Genomic DNA, 17,646 nt, shown 5'->3' on the forward strand with positions numbered 1-17,646 from the left:
AAGAGCACTGTCTGCTGTTTCAGAGGGCCTGAGTCCCAGCAACCACATGGTGCCTCACAGCCATCTGTAATGTGATCTGATGCCCTCTTCTGGCCTGCAGGTGTACATGGAGGCAGAGCACTGTGTACATAATAATAAATAAATAAATGGTTTTTTTAAAAAATAACATTGATTTCTTTTTTAAAGAATGAAATCAACCAACATCATACCCTTTCATTTCTTTGTAAACCAGCTCTCCACCCCAACCCCCCATATTGGCCCAAATTACCTTTTCATTTTAAAAATGTCTTTCTCTATAGGTTCCTGAGTCCTGAATTCATCCCTCCAGGGGGGAGGACAAACCGTCTGAAATTTCAGATGGAAAGAAAAGATATGCTGGACAGGAGGAAGGTGCTTCACATCCCCGAGTTCTATGTTGGTGAGTGACAGCAGGTGTTGGGGATAGTTTTCCTTTTCCTAAAGATTCTTCTTCAGATGTCTGGGTTTGCTGTTATTTCTGACATACAAAATTATAGACTTTGTTCGTTCCTGCATCTCATATCAGAGCTTGCTTCTCTTCTGGCTCTGTAGGAAGCATACTGCGTGTCACCACAGCTGACCCTTATGCCAGTGGGAAAACCAGCTAGTTCCTGGGGATTTGCATTCAGCGATCAGGACGTGGGCTTGGGGCGACTTTCACTCTCAGGAACACGATTGAAGGACAAGGTATGCTTCTGCCTGAGCTTCCTGTTCTGAAAGTGCGTTTCCCCAAGAGACAACGTGTGCTTTGCAGTGGATAGAGATGTGTGTTCACTGCTTACTGTGCTCTCGCAGCATCGGTTTGGGGATGGGGCGCTGCCTGCTTTCTTTTGAAGGTCTCTTTTATTATATTGCCAACACCTATGAGGGCTAGACTTCCTGGGCCTGGCATGGTATACAGGCCCATTAGTCCAAGCACAAGGATATGCCGAAGAAGGGGGATTTTTGAGTTTATACCCAGGTTGGACTACACAGTGAGACTCTGCTTAAACAAACATGGCATCCTCAAGGGCGGAGACAGCATGAAGCAGTCAGGGGAGATTTCTTTTGTTTCTGGGAGTAGGGCCGTGCCATATAGGCCACGAATGGGCAGGGGCTTGCGGTAAGAGCTGGTTGACGGCGCCAGGTCAGGGGTCACCGGCAAGATGGCGGCAACGCTGACCTTCTGCCGGCTACCGGCTCTCCCGAGGGCTGTGCGGGGTTTCGGGGTACGAGTGTCGCCATCCGGGGAAAAGGTCACCCACACCGGCCAGGTTTATGACGAAAAAGAAACAGGAGGATTCAGTTTCTATATCGTCAGAAAGAGGTGAATGAGAACTTTGCCATTGATTTGATAGCAGAACAGCCAGTGAATGTGTTGGACCATCGGATGGCGGGGCTGGTGCCCTGGGCCACCCCAAGGTGTACTTCAACTTGGACAAAGAAACAAAAACAGGGACATGTGGCTACCCTGGCCTGCAATTCAAGCAGCACCATCACTAGTGTAGGGTGTGTCCTGGTCCTCTGACATCCGTGGAGCATCTCCACATAGGTGTTTTGGTGTGAGATCACTGCTCTGTGGATGGCATCCCTTGTTATGAATAAAGGATGCTGCCACCATGGGGGGGGGGAAGAGCTGGTTGACCTCAAACTGGAAGCAATCCTTCAGTCTCTGCCTCCTGAGTACCAGTACTAGAGGATTAGAGATGTGAGCCTTCTCATCCAGCAAGATCATCCTGTTCTGAGCAAATAACCCAAGTCCACTAGACAGACAGGACGGCATCCTTAGGAGTTTGGCTCCTGAGACGAAGGCCCCTGCTTTGCTTGATGTCAGGACACAGTCATGCAGTTATTACTGCACTGTGGTCATGGAAGAGGTCACACATGCCATGTCTGACACAGCAGAGGAACAAATGATAAAGTTCTAGAAAGATGATGAATTGACATGCTAAGTGAGAGTGTTTATTTATACTTAGGCATGAACTTTGAGGATTTCATCAGTGAACTTTTATTTTCAGAGCAACTGCTGCCATGAGAGCAGGCCTTCCAATTGAATTTTTGAGGGTCACGTTCAAAACAGCATCTTGTTCCTCGAGTTACTGTTTATGACAAGGCCTTTCCCTGGTGTAGTTTAGTTTAATTTTTGTTGCCATGATAAAGCATTCTATGAAAAAGCAACGTGGAAGGGAGAGCTTATTTTAGTTTACATGTCTTCAAGTCATAGTCTTGAGTTGAACTGAGGCGCAAGCCATGGCAGAGTGCTGTTTGCTGGCTCACTCATAGGCTCTTGGTTAGCCAACTCTTCATACAGCCTAGGACCACCAGGGATGGTGCCTCCCATGAGAAACTAGGCCCTCCCGACATCAATTGGCCATCAGGACAGTGCCCCACAGTGGTACTCAGAGGCCAGTCTGATCCATACAGTTCCTCAGCTGAGCCTCCTCTTCCCAGGCTAAGGTATGTTATCACAGTTGAAGAGACGGGTGATATGCTCATAGACTTCTTACACCACGTCACTCAATTTCTTCTCACTTTTACAGTTCAGCGGGGTTTGGATTCTTTTAATATAAATCTTGATCTTTAAAAATTACATGTGTTTGTTCCATGTCCCACTTACCAGCTTCTCTTTTATTGTACTGTGAAGTACTGCAGGCGTCTGGACTGAGGTGGTAAGCATGTTCTCCTTTTAGGTGTGGAGATTTGCTTCAAACTGTATAACCCTGGACTCCAAGAGATCCAGGTGGTAAAGGTAGAGAAGCGGCTGGACGGCAGCCTGCTGTACTTATGCGACGCCCTCCCCGAGTTCAGCACCTTCGAAGTGAACATGAAGCCGGTCCCACTGGAGTCCTGCCAGGAAGTGCCTCTTAACAAGGTAGACAGACCGTGTGCATGTGCTCAGGGGCAAGTATGAAGAAAGAAGTTTCCTCTGTGGAAAACTTGGGGGGAGACTTTTGTGTGTATCTCACCAGAGCACAATTCCTCTTTTCATTTTTCTTAGCTAAAAGTGAAAATGAAGCCAAAGCTGTGGTCCAAACCCTGGGAATGGCCTTACTTCAACATTAAAGGAATCCGAGTTGACCTTGCTTTAACTGAAGAGCAAATGAAGGCAGCCCAGAAGTGGAGCCAGCTATGGCTTGAGTTTGACATGATGAGAGAATATGACACTTCCAAAATTGAAGCTGCACTGTGGGAAGAAATCGAAGCATCAAAGAAGTCCTGATCCTGGGCCTGCTGGAATGACAGCTCAGCAGGTGCACGGGCTTTCTGCTCTGGCCTGAAGATGTCCTGAGCTCCACTCAGGGACCTGGGGCAGAACGAGAGAACTGACTCCTGAAAGTTGCCCTTTGGTGTTTATATACATACCCTAGCATGTGTGGACCCACACTTAAACACACACACATAAAAATACCTTTTTCTTTTAAGCCCTTGTTCTGAAAATGCCTTTGGTTGATTGCAGATGTATTAGCTCCCAGGATTTGGTTTGAAAGCCGTTAAACTTGCTTTATAAGAACACAGTTATTAAGTGAGTGAGCATCCATCACCTTTTATTTTTTTAATAAAACCTCCTTTTTTGTTAATCAGTAATATCCCCCAAATAATCATCCATCAAGACAATGATTCATTTAAAATTAAGCCCAAAAGTGAACATGATAATTAATCTATGTTCCCACTGTCAATTACTCTTCTTCTCATCCAAGGTAGAAGGAACTTGCTTTATCCTCTTCTCTGGATTCTGTCCACCCTCTTCCTGTCCATCTCCTTCTCCTTGACTCCCAGGTGGTGGGATCTTGCCGTCTTCCACTTGTTTGCATAGCTCTCCTCTATCTAGCTTAGCATGTTTGGGTGAAGCTACTTTAACTGGTGTAGCCTGGCTGTCTGATGCATTCACCACTGGAAAGGCCTGGTTGGATGATGCAGCCATCACTGGCATAGCCTGGTTGTAGGATGCACCCATCACTGGCATTGGCTGGTTGGATGATTCTCCTCTTAGTAGCTAGGCCTGGTTGGATGATGCACCAATCACTGGCAAGGTCTGGTTGGCTGATGCTTTAAGGAGAATTGACCTTTACCCAAAATTAGTTTTCTGATCCATAAACATGGTGTCTCTCTCTCTCTCATTAGGCCTTTTAGTTTTTCTTGCTCTGTGTGGTGATACAAGCCTGTAGTCCTAGGGCTTGGGAGGCAGAGGCAGGGCGGTCCCAAAGTCAGTGTCACACTTGAGAATGAGACCCAGTCTCCAAAAGGAATAAAACAAAGGAAACCAGCAGAGACAGAGAATGAAAGTCTTTCGTTTTGATTGTGGTATTAAGTGTTTGCCATGGTCTCAGGCACAGCACTGTATATATAATAAATAAATCATAAAAAAAAAGTATGGGAAGGATTGTAAGCTTTGTCACTGGTGAAAGCAGTCTTGGTGGGTTTTGCCCTTGGACACACCACAGATACTCCCTGAGATTAACCTTGAGGTAGACTGGGTGGAGCCATCCTGCGCCTGGAATTCAGGAAGCTGACCTGGCCACTCCACCTGGACTAGTGTGTTTCTAATCTACCATCAATGGGAGAGGGAGACTGCCCCTTGCATGTGAGAGACAGGCAGGCAGAGAGGAAAGAGAGGAGCAGCAGGTTCAGACTAGGCTTGAGCACACATGGATCTTGAGGGCATGTGGATTGGGTAGAGGATCAGGCAACAGGCTGGATCAGTGTGCAGGCCAGAGACACCAAGGGACCTGTCCGGTGGAACGGATACCAGAAGGTTCACTTTTGTCCCTTTAACCTCTTTTCCCTCCTGTGTAAGCTAGTTGGGTTGTATAATAAAGTTTAATTGTTAAAAAACAGAGCCAACAAATAAGGACTTTTCCACTCCTTGGTGGGAGAGGATGTACTTAGACCTGCTGTGACTTGAAATACGAGGGTGCATTGGTACCAGTTGTGGGCCTCCCCTACTCTGGGAGGAATGGGAGGAGGAAGGTATATAGGTGGGACAGGAAGGAGGAGGGAAGGGGTCGGGATGTAAAGTGCTGGAATAGAGGAAGAAGGGGGAAAAAAGAACTTTCCAGTGGTAGCCGGGTCACCATCACATATTTCAAAGAAGCTTAAAAGTTTATATTTCAGACATAACGAAATTTAAAAACAACAGCTTGCATCCAGTAAAAAAAAAAAAAATGAGTAACTACATATCCAACCACATCTCTAAAGAATCCAAAGCCAGAGAAACATCTCCAAAAGTGCACTTTAACAGTAAAAAGTTTAGAAAATTCACATGTAATAAAGTCTCTGCCATTTATATACAAAACCAAAACTTTGTGTACACATTTACACAAGTGTTTGTAGTGAGCAAATGTCTAATATGACACTAACACGAACCCTCTGGGGAGTATGGGATGCCAAACAGCGCTCAGCAGCGTTGACTTTTGTGTGTGAGATTCTGTTTGTGTGTGGCTTGTGACTGACATGCTTGACATCTGCACCCTAGAGGCCCACCTTCACTGCTGCATTGGGAAGAACATGCACCCTGTTGACATTACATGCAGGCTTCAGAGCAGGGCTTTCCAATAGGTGAAAGCACACCATGGCTTTACATCTTACAGTATAACTAGCCTTTCCAATGATCTGTTGCACAACAAAACGAAAATATATACATCGAGTCTTCATTGAGTTGCTTAACAAGTAAGACTTAAGAACATGTATAAAATCATTTTGAGGAAAATTCTTAGTTTCTTCATTACCTTGCCTCAGACTTCCTTAATCAGGCTAATACTTGACATTTCTGTATTTAATGTAGCAATGGCCTCAGTCCTACCATGAACTACACAAGGCAACACAAGAGCCTAACTTGCTGTCAGCTGATAACTTCATTAGCAAAAAAACTTACTTTTCTGAAAAAATGTTTGCCAGAGAACAGCCAATTTTTAATATAAACATTTTAGAAGCCTGTAAAAAAAAGAGCGACAGTTTAAAAAGAGTTACAGCTGACCCAAATCATCACGTCTTCACTCTTCAACAAGGGCTGGAGGAGCAGGTCAGTGGTTAAGGTCTCGTCTGAGGACCCGGATTTGGTTCCCAGCACCCCTATCAGGTTCCCATGACTTCCTGGATTCCAGGGGGATCTGGTGCCTTCTGATCCCTGCATGGAGGTGGTGTTAAACCCAACCAGCAGCAAACATGACCACACATAAAAATAGATAAATCTTTTGTATAAGATTTTTATTTCTTAACAAAACTGACAATGAATTAAAAATCTGGAGACTCACTGGCACTTTCACCGAGTTCATACAATAAATCAGTACAGATTTTCAAAGGACAATTTGTTATAAAAATGTGTTAGCCATTTAATAATGATCAATTCATTCCAAGATTTCCTCGTTAGCTGATTTGTAAACAGCCGGGGGTTTGAAGAATGGCAAGGCTGAGGACAGTCTTGTCTCGACACGCTTCTGTGTCAGATGTCTTCCTTTCCTTCTCCGGTAGAGAGAAGAAAGGAGAAATACACCAAATTCTTTGCTGCTGCTCTGCAAGCAATTCCCTCAGACACAGCGCCAGGAAGGACAGCTTTTCAGGACATCATAAGGCAGACAGAAGAAACCAAGTGGCACTACAGCAGCAGCTGTGTGACTCGGCACCGATCATACCCTGCGCTCAGACACCTGCGATTCGGGGCGGATGGGCTCCAGGTGATGCTCCTTCACAAAGGACTCAGCTTGATTCAAAGCTTTTACCTTCACCAGGATAAGAATGATCTCACTGACTTCATTCCTGAAAAACAAAACCAAAAAGCATTTACTCAACCCTTAGTGCATTCAGGGCTGGAGGTGTATGAGGGATAGAAATTTGTAGCATGCAGTGGGCCCTAAATTTGATCCTTGGCACAAAACATAAGATGAAAGAAGACGAATGAAAGGCAAGAGATTAATAATAAAGTACTATAACAAGTGTGAAGGGCGTCACAGTGGTGACTCAGGACCTAAGCCAGTATCTAGAGCAACACAGAACAGAGATGCTGTCCCTTTTGCACCTCATCACATGCACAGTGATGCTTTAGTTCAAGGTGAAGTGCTACAGGTCTGTCCCTAAGGCACAGTGACACTAGCTATCATGCCACAAGGAAACGGTTAACACATTTACATCTATGGGAGTGCTGGTGCGAATAAACATGGGCGGATAGTCCTGTAACAGCACAGCACATACAGCCGTGCACATCACAGTCCTGCATACCGTGTGCATTCTCATTTCTGTATTTATTACACCTATACAACGTACATTATAGCCCATCGGTGGCACAGACATAAGACAGCCCAATGATGTATTTCTTAGAATGACCCCCGTCTCATACACCTCCTGATTATAACTGCAAAGTCCAATACAGAATGTTCTGGGAAATTTGAATGTGAATGGCCATAAAAAACAGAGTAAGACAGAGCAAGCCCATCACAGGGTCTTCACAGCGCTGTGCTGCCAGTTAATGAGAGCAGTCACATCCAGACTCCATCAGCCCTACAGAAGGGCTCCAGGGCTGTGCCACAGTGCCTGGCTTATGAGTCCTTGGGCTGAGCTCAGGGCCTGGAGCTGCTAGGCAAATACTCTGCCAGACTAGCTACATCCATAGATCCAGATTTTAAAGATTATAGTAAAAGTGCAAATCTTCCTTAAAGTTCCTGACAGCATTCAAAACCCTTGTACTATGTTTTGGAGGTGAACAATTAACTGAGCATTACCTGAATTCTCCTGTGGATAGTTGATGTGCAGACTGCAGCAGGAACTGAATGAAGTTTGCTAGCTGGGGAATTGATGTCCTCATAGCAGAGTTCTCAAACCATCTTTCTGGTAGACATGCTGCTATCTGTCAATCAAGGCACATAGCAGGTTTACAACATAAGCGCTAAGAAAGTTTGAGATTTTCTCTTTCCTGTGTCAAAGGTAACAGTATTATAGATCACTCTTCAGGGGCTGGCAAGATGGCTCCGTGGTTACTAGCACTAGCTGCTCTCCCAGAGGACCCAGCTTTGATTCACATAGCCCACATGACAGCTCACACCCATGTGTATCTTAAGTTCTGAGGGATTTGATGACCCCTTCTGGCCTCCTCAGGTACTGCATTCACACAGTACAGACACAGACACACACACACAGACACACACACACGCACAACACCCATACATATACAATAAATGAAATGAGAAAAAAAAGCTTGATTTAAAAAATTAATCTTCATTGGTAAAGGCTTAAAGCAGATGGACCCTGCTTTGTGCATTCATTAGCAGTGCTTAGAATTCCACAATCTACACAGGCATTTGAGAGAAGGAAACAACAGGTGACTGGAGATAACGCTGACTGGAAGAAAGTGAATGGCAGCTTGTCTTTTATCCAGTGTGCTTTCTATGTCCATGGAGGCCAAGAAGATCAATACACCACATGCAACTGTTCTTTCAGAAAGACAAAAACCAAAACCATCCTCCTCCTTTCAAAATAACAAGAATGAGAGACAAGTTTTGGGAAAGTCAGAAAATAGTTGAAACCAAATAGCAACAAGAAGGAAAAATAGAGAATATAACACAGAGAGGAAATAGGCCATGCTGTCCCTGGTAAAATTAAGACCAGGGTCTGAGACCAGAAGGAGGAAGCAAAAGCACCGAAATACACTGTAAAGGAATACAAGTTCAGGAAACAAGTAAATCTGGTGCCAGCATAAAAGAGTTGTAAAAAATGTCAGTAGACGGTGTGGCCTGGGTATGGTGGCAGGTGTCTAACTCCAGCATCTGAGAGGCTTGGGCAAGTTCCAGTCAGCCAGCCTAGGCAGCACAGACAGCACCTGTCTCAAAAAATGACAGGGCTGGGTGTTGTTGGATATGTAGGTGGTAGAACAGGTATTTAAAGATGTGAGGCCTCAAGTCTGACTCATTAGCAGCACCAGAAACAACAGCAACAACAACAACAACAACAAACAAAACCACAGCAGGTGAAGGCCAGGAAAAAAGACTTACTGTATTATTCTTGAATTATTAAAGAAAAACAAAAACAAAAACAAAAACCACAGACATGTGCCTGCAGAAGGCAGAGGCAGGGAAGATTTGCCTGGCAAACTTTATCTGTTCCTAAGTTTTAGAAGCAGTCTTGACTGGCCTGGAACTGACTCCTTTGCGCCTGTTTGCCCGTGATTTGCTATCTCACACGTGTCTGGAAGTTCTCATGGGGCCAGCAGGCCTGTGGCCCGAGTTACAAACTCTGCAGAGCAGAAGCTGTGCAAACACACCTCCCATTCACGGCTTCCAAACTGACCTTTGCAGTCAACTTGAAAACATTCCACACAGAGAATGATTTAAACCTCAGAGCTCTGGTACTGACGGGATTACAGGTGTGTGCTACCCAGCCTGGCTTCCTAGGCACCCTTTAATACCTTGCCTTTTACCTATGGGCAGATCAAATGTTTTGGGGACATCTGGTTGTTGTACTGTCTTGAAGAAAAACAGGCTCTCTAGGTATAAATACTTTGCTATGAGCCAAACTCAGGTCCTTTGCAAGAGCAGTATACAATCTTAGCCATGGAGACGCCTGTGCAGCTCTATTATCTAAATCAGAGCTGCTGCTGTTTTGAGCTTGGGGCCTCACCTTGTAGCCGGGTTGTCCTGGGGCTGCTGGAATTAGACACAAGCCACTCTACCAAGCATTATGTTTATCAGTGACGTAACTAGAATTGACATCTACACAACTTACCTGGCTGCACTTTTTAACAACATCTGGTCCAATGAAGGCGTTATTAGTAAGCGTGATAATAATGTAGCGATTCAGAAGCTTGCCCAGCCCCAGGTCCTCCAAGGTGTCATCTGGAAGAAGTCCGTTCCAAAGAAGAATATTGCGGAAGAGCTAAAAGAAAATACCAACATTATGTGTGTTCTCCCTAGAAGCTGTAATGGGAGGTAAAGAACTGGCCAAACTCCCCACTCTCCTAGCTGGTCCTCTTGTAAATGTCAGCCTTGGAACAGAAATGTTCCCAAGTAAACACCTGGTTCCCAGCTTCATGCACTTGCTCACCTATTTCAACTTTGAGGGTAGCCAACCCCAATGAGCCTCATGTAACCCCGCGGGAGTCATTCCACTGTCGTTCATCTGCCTTATTGTCAGAAAGCACCGTCAAGGCCAGTGCCCATGTTAACATGTGTCCCAGGAAGGCAGGCAACGCCAGGCACCTCTCTGCTTATATGCAAAACAGGACTATGCATGAGTCTGTGGATCAACGGGGCGAAGTGCCCCATTGTGAGATCTACAAGTAAATACTGGTTGTACTTAGAGGGCTGAATTCAGAGGTTTCTGTGGGTTAGGGTGTGAATTCTGGGACTCTCCCAGTTTTCTGAGTGCTGAATGACAGATGTAACATGCCACACTCTGACTGTCATGGCATTGCTGCCTGTCCTGGGAAGCGTCTTTCAGACTTGGCCGTGACACACAGTCACTGAAACTGCTCCTGCTAAGGACATTTATGTCTTTGTAATTCTCAACCACAACAGACATCGTCAGGACCCCTAATCCTTTATTGTGGTATTTAATATTTATTTTTGTTCTTGGGTTCCTTAAGGCACAAAGGCTCACAATTCATTATGTAGTCTCCACAGAACTTGCCACTTATGGACAAATACTGCCTATGGATAACCGATGACAGGTTCTCAGCTCCGACCTATCCCCTGGTTTTGGGACTTGTGTGTCACCTGTATTGTGTTCCTTCTCCACAGTTCTACCAATTTACTACATCCAACACAGATTTCACCATCCTTCCCAAGCCTCCTCTTCCTCCTACATCTACTAAAATGTCTAAGAATGACATAAGCCCCAGGTGCCAACATCGTGTGTTAGTCGGTGGTGGGACCTTTTTGATGCTTCGCCTGAAACATTGAACAGACCTCCTTATCACATCTACATCCACCGACCTGTCTCTGCCTTTAACTTTAGCTTTTGACCAGTGTGTCGCCAGTCACGACCTGAGATTAAATTCAACCCAAAGCTTCTTTTGTAGAGTCCATGAGACAACAACTTTTAAATTTTTAAAGAATGTTTAAAAGTATTAAAAAACACAACAGAGTAAGGCTGGGCATGGTGGCACAGCCCTTTAATTCTAGTACATAGGAGGTAGAGGCAGGAAGGCTTACTCTGTCAGGATAGCCTGGACTCCATAGCCAGTACCAGGCCAGCCAGGGCTATATAGTGAGACTGTGTCTCAAAGAAGTAAAACAAGGGCTGGAGAGATGGCTCAGCGGTTAAGAGCAGTGATTGCTCTTCCAAAGGACCTGGGTTCAATTCCAAGCACCCACATGTCAGCTCACAACTGTCTATAACTGCAAGATCTGACATTCTCACATTGACATACGTGAAGGCAAAACACCGATGCACATAAAATAAAAATAAAAAATAAAAAAGAAGTAAAACAAAACAAACCTACATGGAATATTTTTAAAATATGAAAGTTATGTGATGTTCAAATTTTAGTGTTGCTAAGCAAAGTTTATCAAACACAGTTCAGTTGCTTACACACTGGTAGTCTCTTAGTGCTTTCGTGCTGTAGTGGCAGAGTGGAGTAGTCCACCACACTGTCTGGCTGCAGGGACTAATATGGACACATTTTAAAGACAGCATTCTGCTTACCTTGAGAGCTCCCCAGAACTGTCTTTCTTGGAACTTTGAGTGTGGTGACATTTTTCCTTCCTCGGAACTAATTCTAAACAAAAGAGGAGGGAGAAAGGAAGAAGAGGGGAAGAGGGAGAGGAGAAAATATATAAAACAGTTCTTTTTTCAGAATAAAACCTAAAAAAAATAGGACTATGGTTTGTTTTTGTTTTGAATTATGTTTATCTTTGTATGTCCATGTGTGGTTTGTGCATGTGAGTGTCGTGCCTGCAGAGGACAGAGGAGCCACCAGAGACCCTGGAGTTGGAGTTACAGATCGCTGTGAGCTGTCAACCTAGGTGCAGGCGATCAAACTCTAGTCCTCTGGAAGAGCAATACACATTCTTAACCATCCGCGTCCTGTTTTTTGTTTGTTTTCAGTAAGCAACTAAACAGCCTAAATGAAAAATGAATCAAGGCATTCTGATGGTATCTGCCAAGAGTTACAAATCCTCATTCAGCCAAAAGTAAATTTCCGCAAGTGTGTCTTGTAAATAATGATTCCCTTTGCACAGTTTGCTCATTACCTCACTGTTGGTAAGAAATCACCATTCACATGCCGGTCAGTTACAGGACACCTACAATCGTGTACTGGCTGGTTTTGGGTGTCAACTTGACACAAGCTAAAGTCATCAGAGAGGAAGAAGCTTCAGTTGAGGAAATGCCTCCATGAGATCCAGCTGTAAGGCATTTTCTCAATTAGTGATCACTGCGGGAGGACCCAGCCCATGGGTGGTGGTCCTGGCTTCTATAAGAGAGCAGGCTGAACAAGCCAGTAAGCAGCACTTCTCCCTGGCCTCTGCATCAGCTCCTGCCTCCAGGTTCCTGCCCTGTTTGAGTTCCTGTCCTGACTTCCTGTAGTAATGAACAGCAATATGAATGTATAAACCGAATCAACAACTTCCTTCCCAACTTGCTCTTTGGTCATGATGTTTTGTTGTAGCCATAGAAACCTTAACTAAGACAATGCCTATTGTGCAGCTTAAAAAAAAAAACAAGAAAAAGTTACTTGCATGAGGACATGAAAGGACTTCATCTAAGTGAAAAAGACTGAAAATTATTGTACCTGCTTATAATATAGTTCACTGCTAAGAAGGAAGGGGTAAGACCACAGCATATATAATAAGGCAAATGGTGAACTCTGCATAGTCAGAAGTCTGAGAGTAAATAACCCTTTTAGGGACTGCAGGAACAGTCCAGCGGTTAGACATGGTTCGGTTCCCATCACCCACATCATGGTTCATAACTCCTGTAATTCCAGCTCCAGGGGACCCAGTGCTTGCTTCTGACCTCTGCAGGTGCCAGGCATACATGTGGTGCATATACACACATCCTCAGCAAATATAAATATATATATATCCTGTTGTATGTATAAAATCAAAACTTTTTTCATTTTAAAGATACACTTGATTTTAGTCAAAAGGACTTAAATATAAATAAAGTGCACTCATATTTTGAACCATGTGAAGGAATTAGTTACCTAAAACAGTAGAAAGCAAAACTTACTGGGCATATTTTTTATTCGCAGATATCTCTTCCTAACTCAAATAAGTCAGGAAGCTCCAAAACTTCCCCCTACCCCATTCCCTCCTCTCCCGCCTCTTAACTGCTATCTTGGGAGTATCACTGGGTGGCTACAGTTCACAATCATCACTACTAAGAAAGCCTTGCTGGCAGCTTTATGACCACAAATTCACCCCCGCTTCCTAGCATGAACCCAGACTTCATAGCTGCAGCTTCCTGCCCTTCCGTGATGCACTAGGCTTGCAGTTCCGTGCTTCCTTTGCACACTGCACGGTTCTGTTCTGAACAGTTTTCATAGTCCTAATACCATGTGGGGCAGCTACTAATTCTGCCTCCCTAGGAATAGTGGAGCTAAGAATCTGTGCTTTTCTCTAGGCTACTAGGATAGATTTAAAAGCAAGAGACACTCAAACACATAATGTCCAAGTGCTAAGTAGCTACGGTACATGGGAGAGTCAAAGAAATGTTTGCTGAAATCTCAGTTTGCCTACTAATATAGTGTGTGCATCATATCTACCAATGACTGTAGTGTCTTTAGCATTACCTTCTTAAACAAATCTGTATTCTCTCAAGGCTGGACACGATGGCAAGTGCCTCTAATTCCAGCACTTGGGTGGTGGAGGAAAGAACACAGAATAATGAGTTCAAAATCAGTCTGTAGAAAGTTCAAGGATACTCTAAGCTACACCAGGCTGTGTCTTACACCACCCTAGTGCCCCCCAAAAGAAAAGCTATTCCAAATATGTAAAAATGAAGAGCTTTTACCTTTTTGGATATAGAGGAATAAAGATATCATCTTCTATTGATTTCTTTATTCTTGCAACAATAGCTTTAAGTAATTACTATTAAAAATTCAGAAAGCATCAGCAAGAGGTAATTGAAAATATAATAACTAAATCAAGTCTTTTAACAGTGCCAATTGGTCTGCAGTCAGAAGTAGCTATTACAGTACTGTATGAAACTCAGCAGATGCATGCGGTGGCCACTAATGGAAGATGAAATCAACACCCATGAAGAGGCCATCACTGAGGAAAAAGTCATCACACATGGCCAGCCTCAGGATAGCAATGCAGCTTCCTCCAGCCACCACCGGTGTCCCCGCTGGAAGAGGATGAAGAAGACAATCATGAATGGCCTCAGGCGGCTGTGCTGTTGTTTGCCCCCTACGGAGAGAAGTCGTGCCTCTTGTAAGAATAGGACTCCAGAGGAAAAAGTTTGTGGAGTCACCCACAGGACCAGGTGGGTGCATTCATTTATTTTATGTTCTCCATACTTCCCCTCCTGTCCGTTGTGACACATGAAGACTGTGCCCACTTATCCACTTAATCATTGGTTATTCAGAAAGACCAATCCCATAGAAACGCGTCATGTGTGACCTCAGTCTTGTTGAGCAAAAAGTAGACAGCACAGATGCTGACTGAAGCGGAGAGAGGAGGAATCAGGGACATGGCCAGAGGAAGCAAAGGTTCCTTGGAGAAGCGGTGGGGTGCTGCAGGGCCAGTGCAGTAAGTCCTGTGTGTTTCAAAGTCACTAAGAGTCTCCTACCCATGTCTTTCTGCTTTCAAGTCCTGAAGAGGACAAGCCCCAGCTCCATGGCTTGTGAGCCATGGGTTGGGGAACGGCCTGGCTGAGATTCGGAGTGCCCTGTGGGGAAGCCAGGCCAGATGTCCAGGAGCCAGTGGAACATGGCTTCTTGGCAGGAACATGATCTTTTCCACCAGGTGAGACATCTCTCCCCATAGAAGCAGTTCCTAGTCAGCCTGTCCCACCTGCCCCAAGATGGGTTTCCAGGTTGAGAATGAGGCCTACAAGGGCCCCGAGGGGACTCATCTAGAGGGCAGCCTCATGCTGTCCTTTACCCAGAGACCCCCACACACCCCTAGGCCATTACAGGTTACATTGAGTCCTCAAACCCTAATTAGAAGGAAGCTTGGGAAATTCACAGCTGGGGAGTGACATCAAAGGCAATTGTGCCCTCTCTTGCCACCATGTCTGCCCTGTTGTTCCTCACATCCTGTTTCTCTGTGCTTGATCCTTCAGGACCACCAGTCACAATGGAAACTCTATTCCTCACTCCCCAACATGGGCCACACCATCAAGCCGTGGTAGGTGTAGTGGCCATGGTCAAACTAGAGACCCTTATGACAGAGCAGGACCCTTCTCTGAGCCCTGCCTCATGCCAGCTTCAGGTCTCTGCCTCCAGCCTACAATCAGCTGGACAAATCCTAAAGGCTATGTCAAATTCTCTGAGTCTTGGCAGCTTGCATAGGATTGCACAGGGAAGCAACCTTGCACAGCCTTTGAGAGAGCTCTGGGAAGCCTTCCCTGTCTTTCCCACTGTCCTTTGGCCAGATTTTATCCTCTGTATCTTTCTCCCTAGACTGTGCTGGCATCACTCACAACGTGAGTGACAAAGAAGTCTGTGCAACTGACATGGATGGTCCATCTGTCAAGATGTCTCTTCTTATTTGCACACAGGACAACAAGGATCCTGGCATCATTGTCCTACAGGGATTGCTATAGTCAACAACATGTCCAGATAGTGTTCTAACACAACCATGTTTCTAAACTGCTCTGTCCCCTGAGTAATGCGAAGCTCATAGGATGGAAATTTTACTTGCCTATTCGGAGAAAAGAGGGGTAGCTTATTCCATTTTAAGGCAGGGACAGCACCCCAGGGGCCCATGCTCCCCACCCCACCATGCACACCTATGGGAAATCAATTCCACAGCATGCTTTGCTGGTGTCAAGACACTGGACCAGGCTGACCTTCTTACCCAAAAGCCAGGAGGACATCCTGGAGATTCTGCCAGCCAAGAAGGACATCAGGCCTGACAGTGTGATCCCCAAAATCTACTGGATTTTTTCCTGCCCTCCACGCACAGAAGATGGGGTGCCCTGGTGGAGTCTGTCTCTGTTTCTCTCTCTTCGTCAACATAAACAACTTCCAGGCATCTCTCAGCTGCTCTAGAATCTCTCTCTCTCTCTCTCTCTCTCTCTCTCTCTCTCTCTCTCTCTCTCTCTCTCTCTCTCTTCCCTTCTTTCATTCCTTCTGTCTTATATCTTTTTTTCCTGGTTTTTTGAGACATTGTTTCTCTGTGTAGCATTGTCCTTCCTGGAAATCACTCTGTAGATCAGACTGGCCTTGAACTCACAGATCTGCTGCCTCTATTTCCTGAGTGCTAGTATGAAAGGTATGCACCACCACTGCCCAGCAAGCTACTCTTTCTTCAACTGCACCCACAGGGAATCATTGAAAAGTGAACATGAGCATAAGTCACAAACTGAGAACACAAACATAAAATAAAAAACACCATTGATAGAAATAGACATCCAAAAGGAAAACAAAAGACACTGAGTGACTCACTCTGAAGAACCAACTCACAGAAGCAAGTAAGGAGAACAATTTCCACCTACAACAAGAGATCCAAGTGGGCTTCTAGTCCTTGACAGGGTTGTTAAGGTGTCATGTGCACATTTTCCTTTTCCTTTTTGACATTGGTTCTTTCTCCTTCGATTAGGAGGAATAGAATTACTGGGGATTGTTTCTGTTTGCAGGTTTTAGGTTTCACACAGTCTCAGCCTATAACTTGGGGTGAAATGGAATCAATGTAGACCTGGCTGGCTTTTCCTTCCTGAGAACCCTGCTCCCTCAGTTTCCCCTTAGAAACACTGTAACCCTGTCAGCATTTGGGTTTCACTCAGGGTCTCAGATATCTCAGCACCCCACCTTGTAGCCTTGCTGCTCTTGAGCAGGGGCCTCATCTTCCTGTCTCTAATTTCCATGGGCAAAAATTCCAGATCTCAACCACTCTGTCCTGTCAAACATCAAAACATCAAGGACAGTGTAGGCAAGAAGAAGTCAAAGATGAGTGGAATGTAGAAAGCATATGCAAATTCTAAATATTTGGAAGGATCAGATCTGGACCCTGGGGTTAAAGAGACAGGGAAAGTGTAGGGAAAGTGTAACAGTGTCAGGAAAGGAGCCTGTAAAAAGCAGACATGCCAGCATCCTTGTCTTCTTAGGCCTGCTAGTGAAGAGAGGTACATGTGGAAGTTTACTGGCCCCAGGTGACTGAGATAGACTGTGTCCAAAAAGATGGTGAGTGTGGGTTCCTTTCTCCAGGAGACTGGGCTGAGAATCTGGCCACAAAGTTTTCTTCAGACTTCTGGAGGCTAGATGAAGAATGCTCTGTCCTGAGAACTGGTCACAATGGAGGCCAGGGAGGGAAGGGAGGGAGCACCAGGCAGCTGGGCTCAGCCTGGTTGAGACAAGAGAAATCTGGGTCCCTTCCAGAGGGAGAGGGAAGGGGGCCTCTGGCTTGGGAAAGGCCAGACTACACTTTATTCAAATAAAGACAAAAGTGTCAAACAACTAGATATTCATTCACTAAGCTTCACAAGGGCAAGGGCAGAGAGCTACGGGGAAGGGATGGGGGTGGTGCACTGCTCAACCTTCCTGCCTCTGGGTTTGGA

The 17,646-nt window shown here is 45.1% G+C and overlaps 2 pseudogenes; both read left to right on the forward strand.

The window, feature by feature from the left end:
* The first annotated feature begins 232 nt into the window (after positions 1–232).
* LOC127186457 (39S ribosomal protein L19, mitochondrial-like) lies at positions 233–2,979 on the forward strand (annotated as a pseudogene).
* LOC127186458 (NADH dehydrogenase [ubiquinone] iron-sulfur protein 6, mitochondrial-like) lies at positions 1,164–1,617 on the forward strand (annotated as a pseudogene).
* Positions 2,980–17,646: the final 14,667 nt, after the last annotated feature.

The sequence above is a fragment of the Acomys russatus genome, unplaced genomic scaffold (genome assembly GCF_903995435.1).
Source record: "Acomys russatus unplaced genomic scaffold, mAcoRus1.1, whole genome shotgun sequence".
NCBI classification, from domain to species: domain Eukaryota; kingdom Metazoa; phylum Chordata; class Mammalia; order Rodentia; family Muridae; genus Acomys; species Acomys russatus.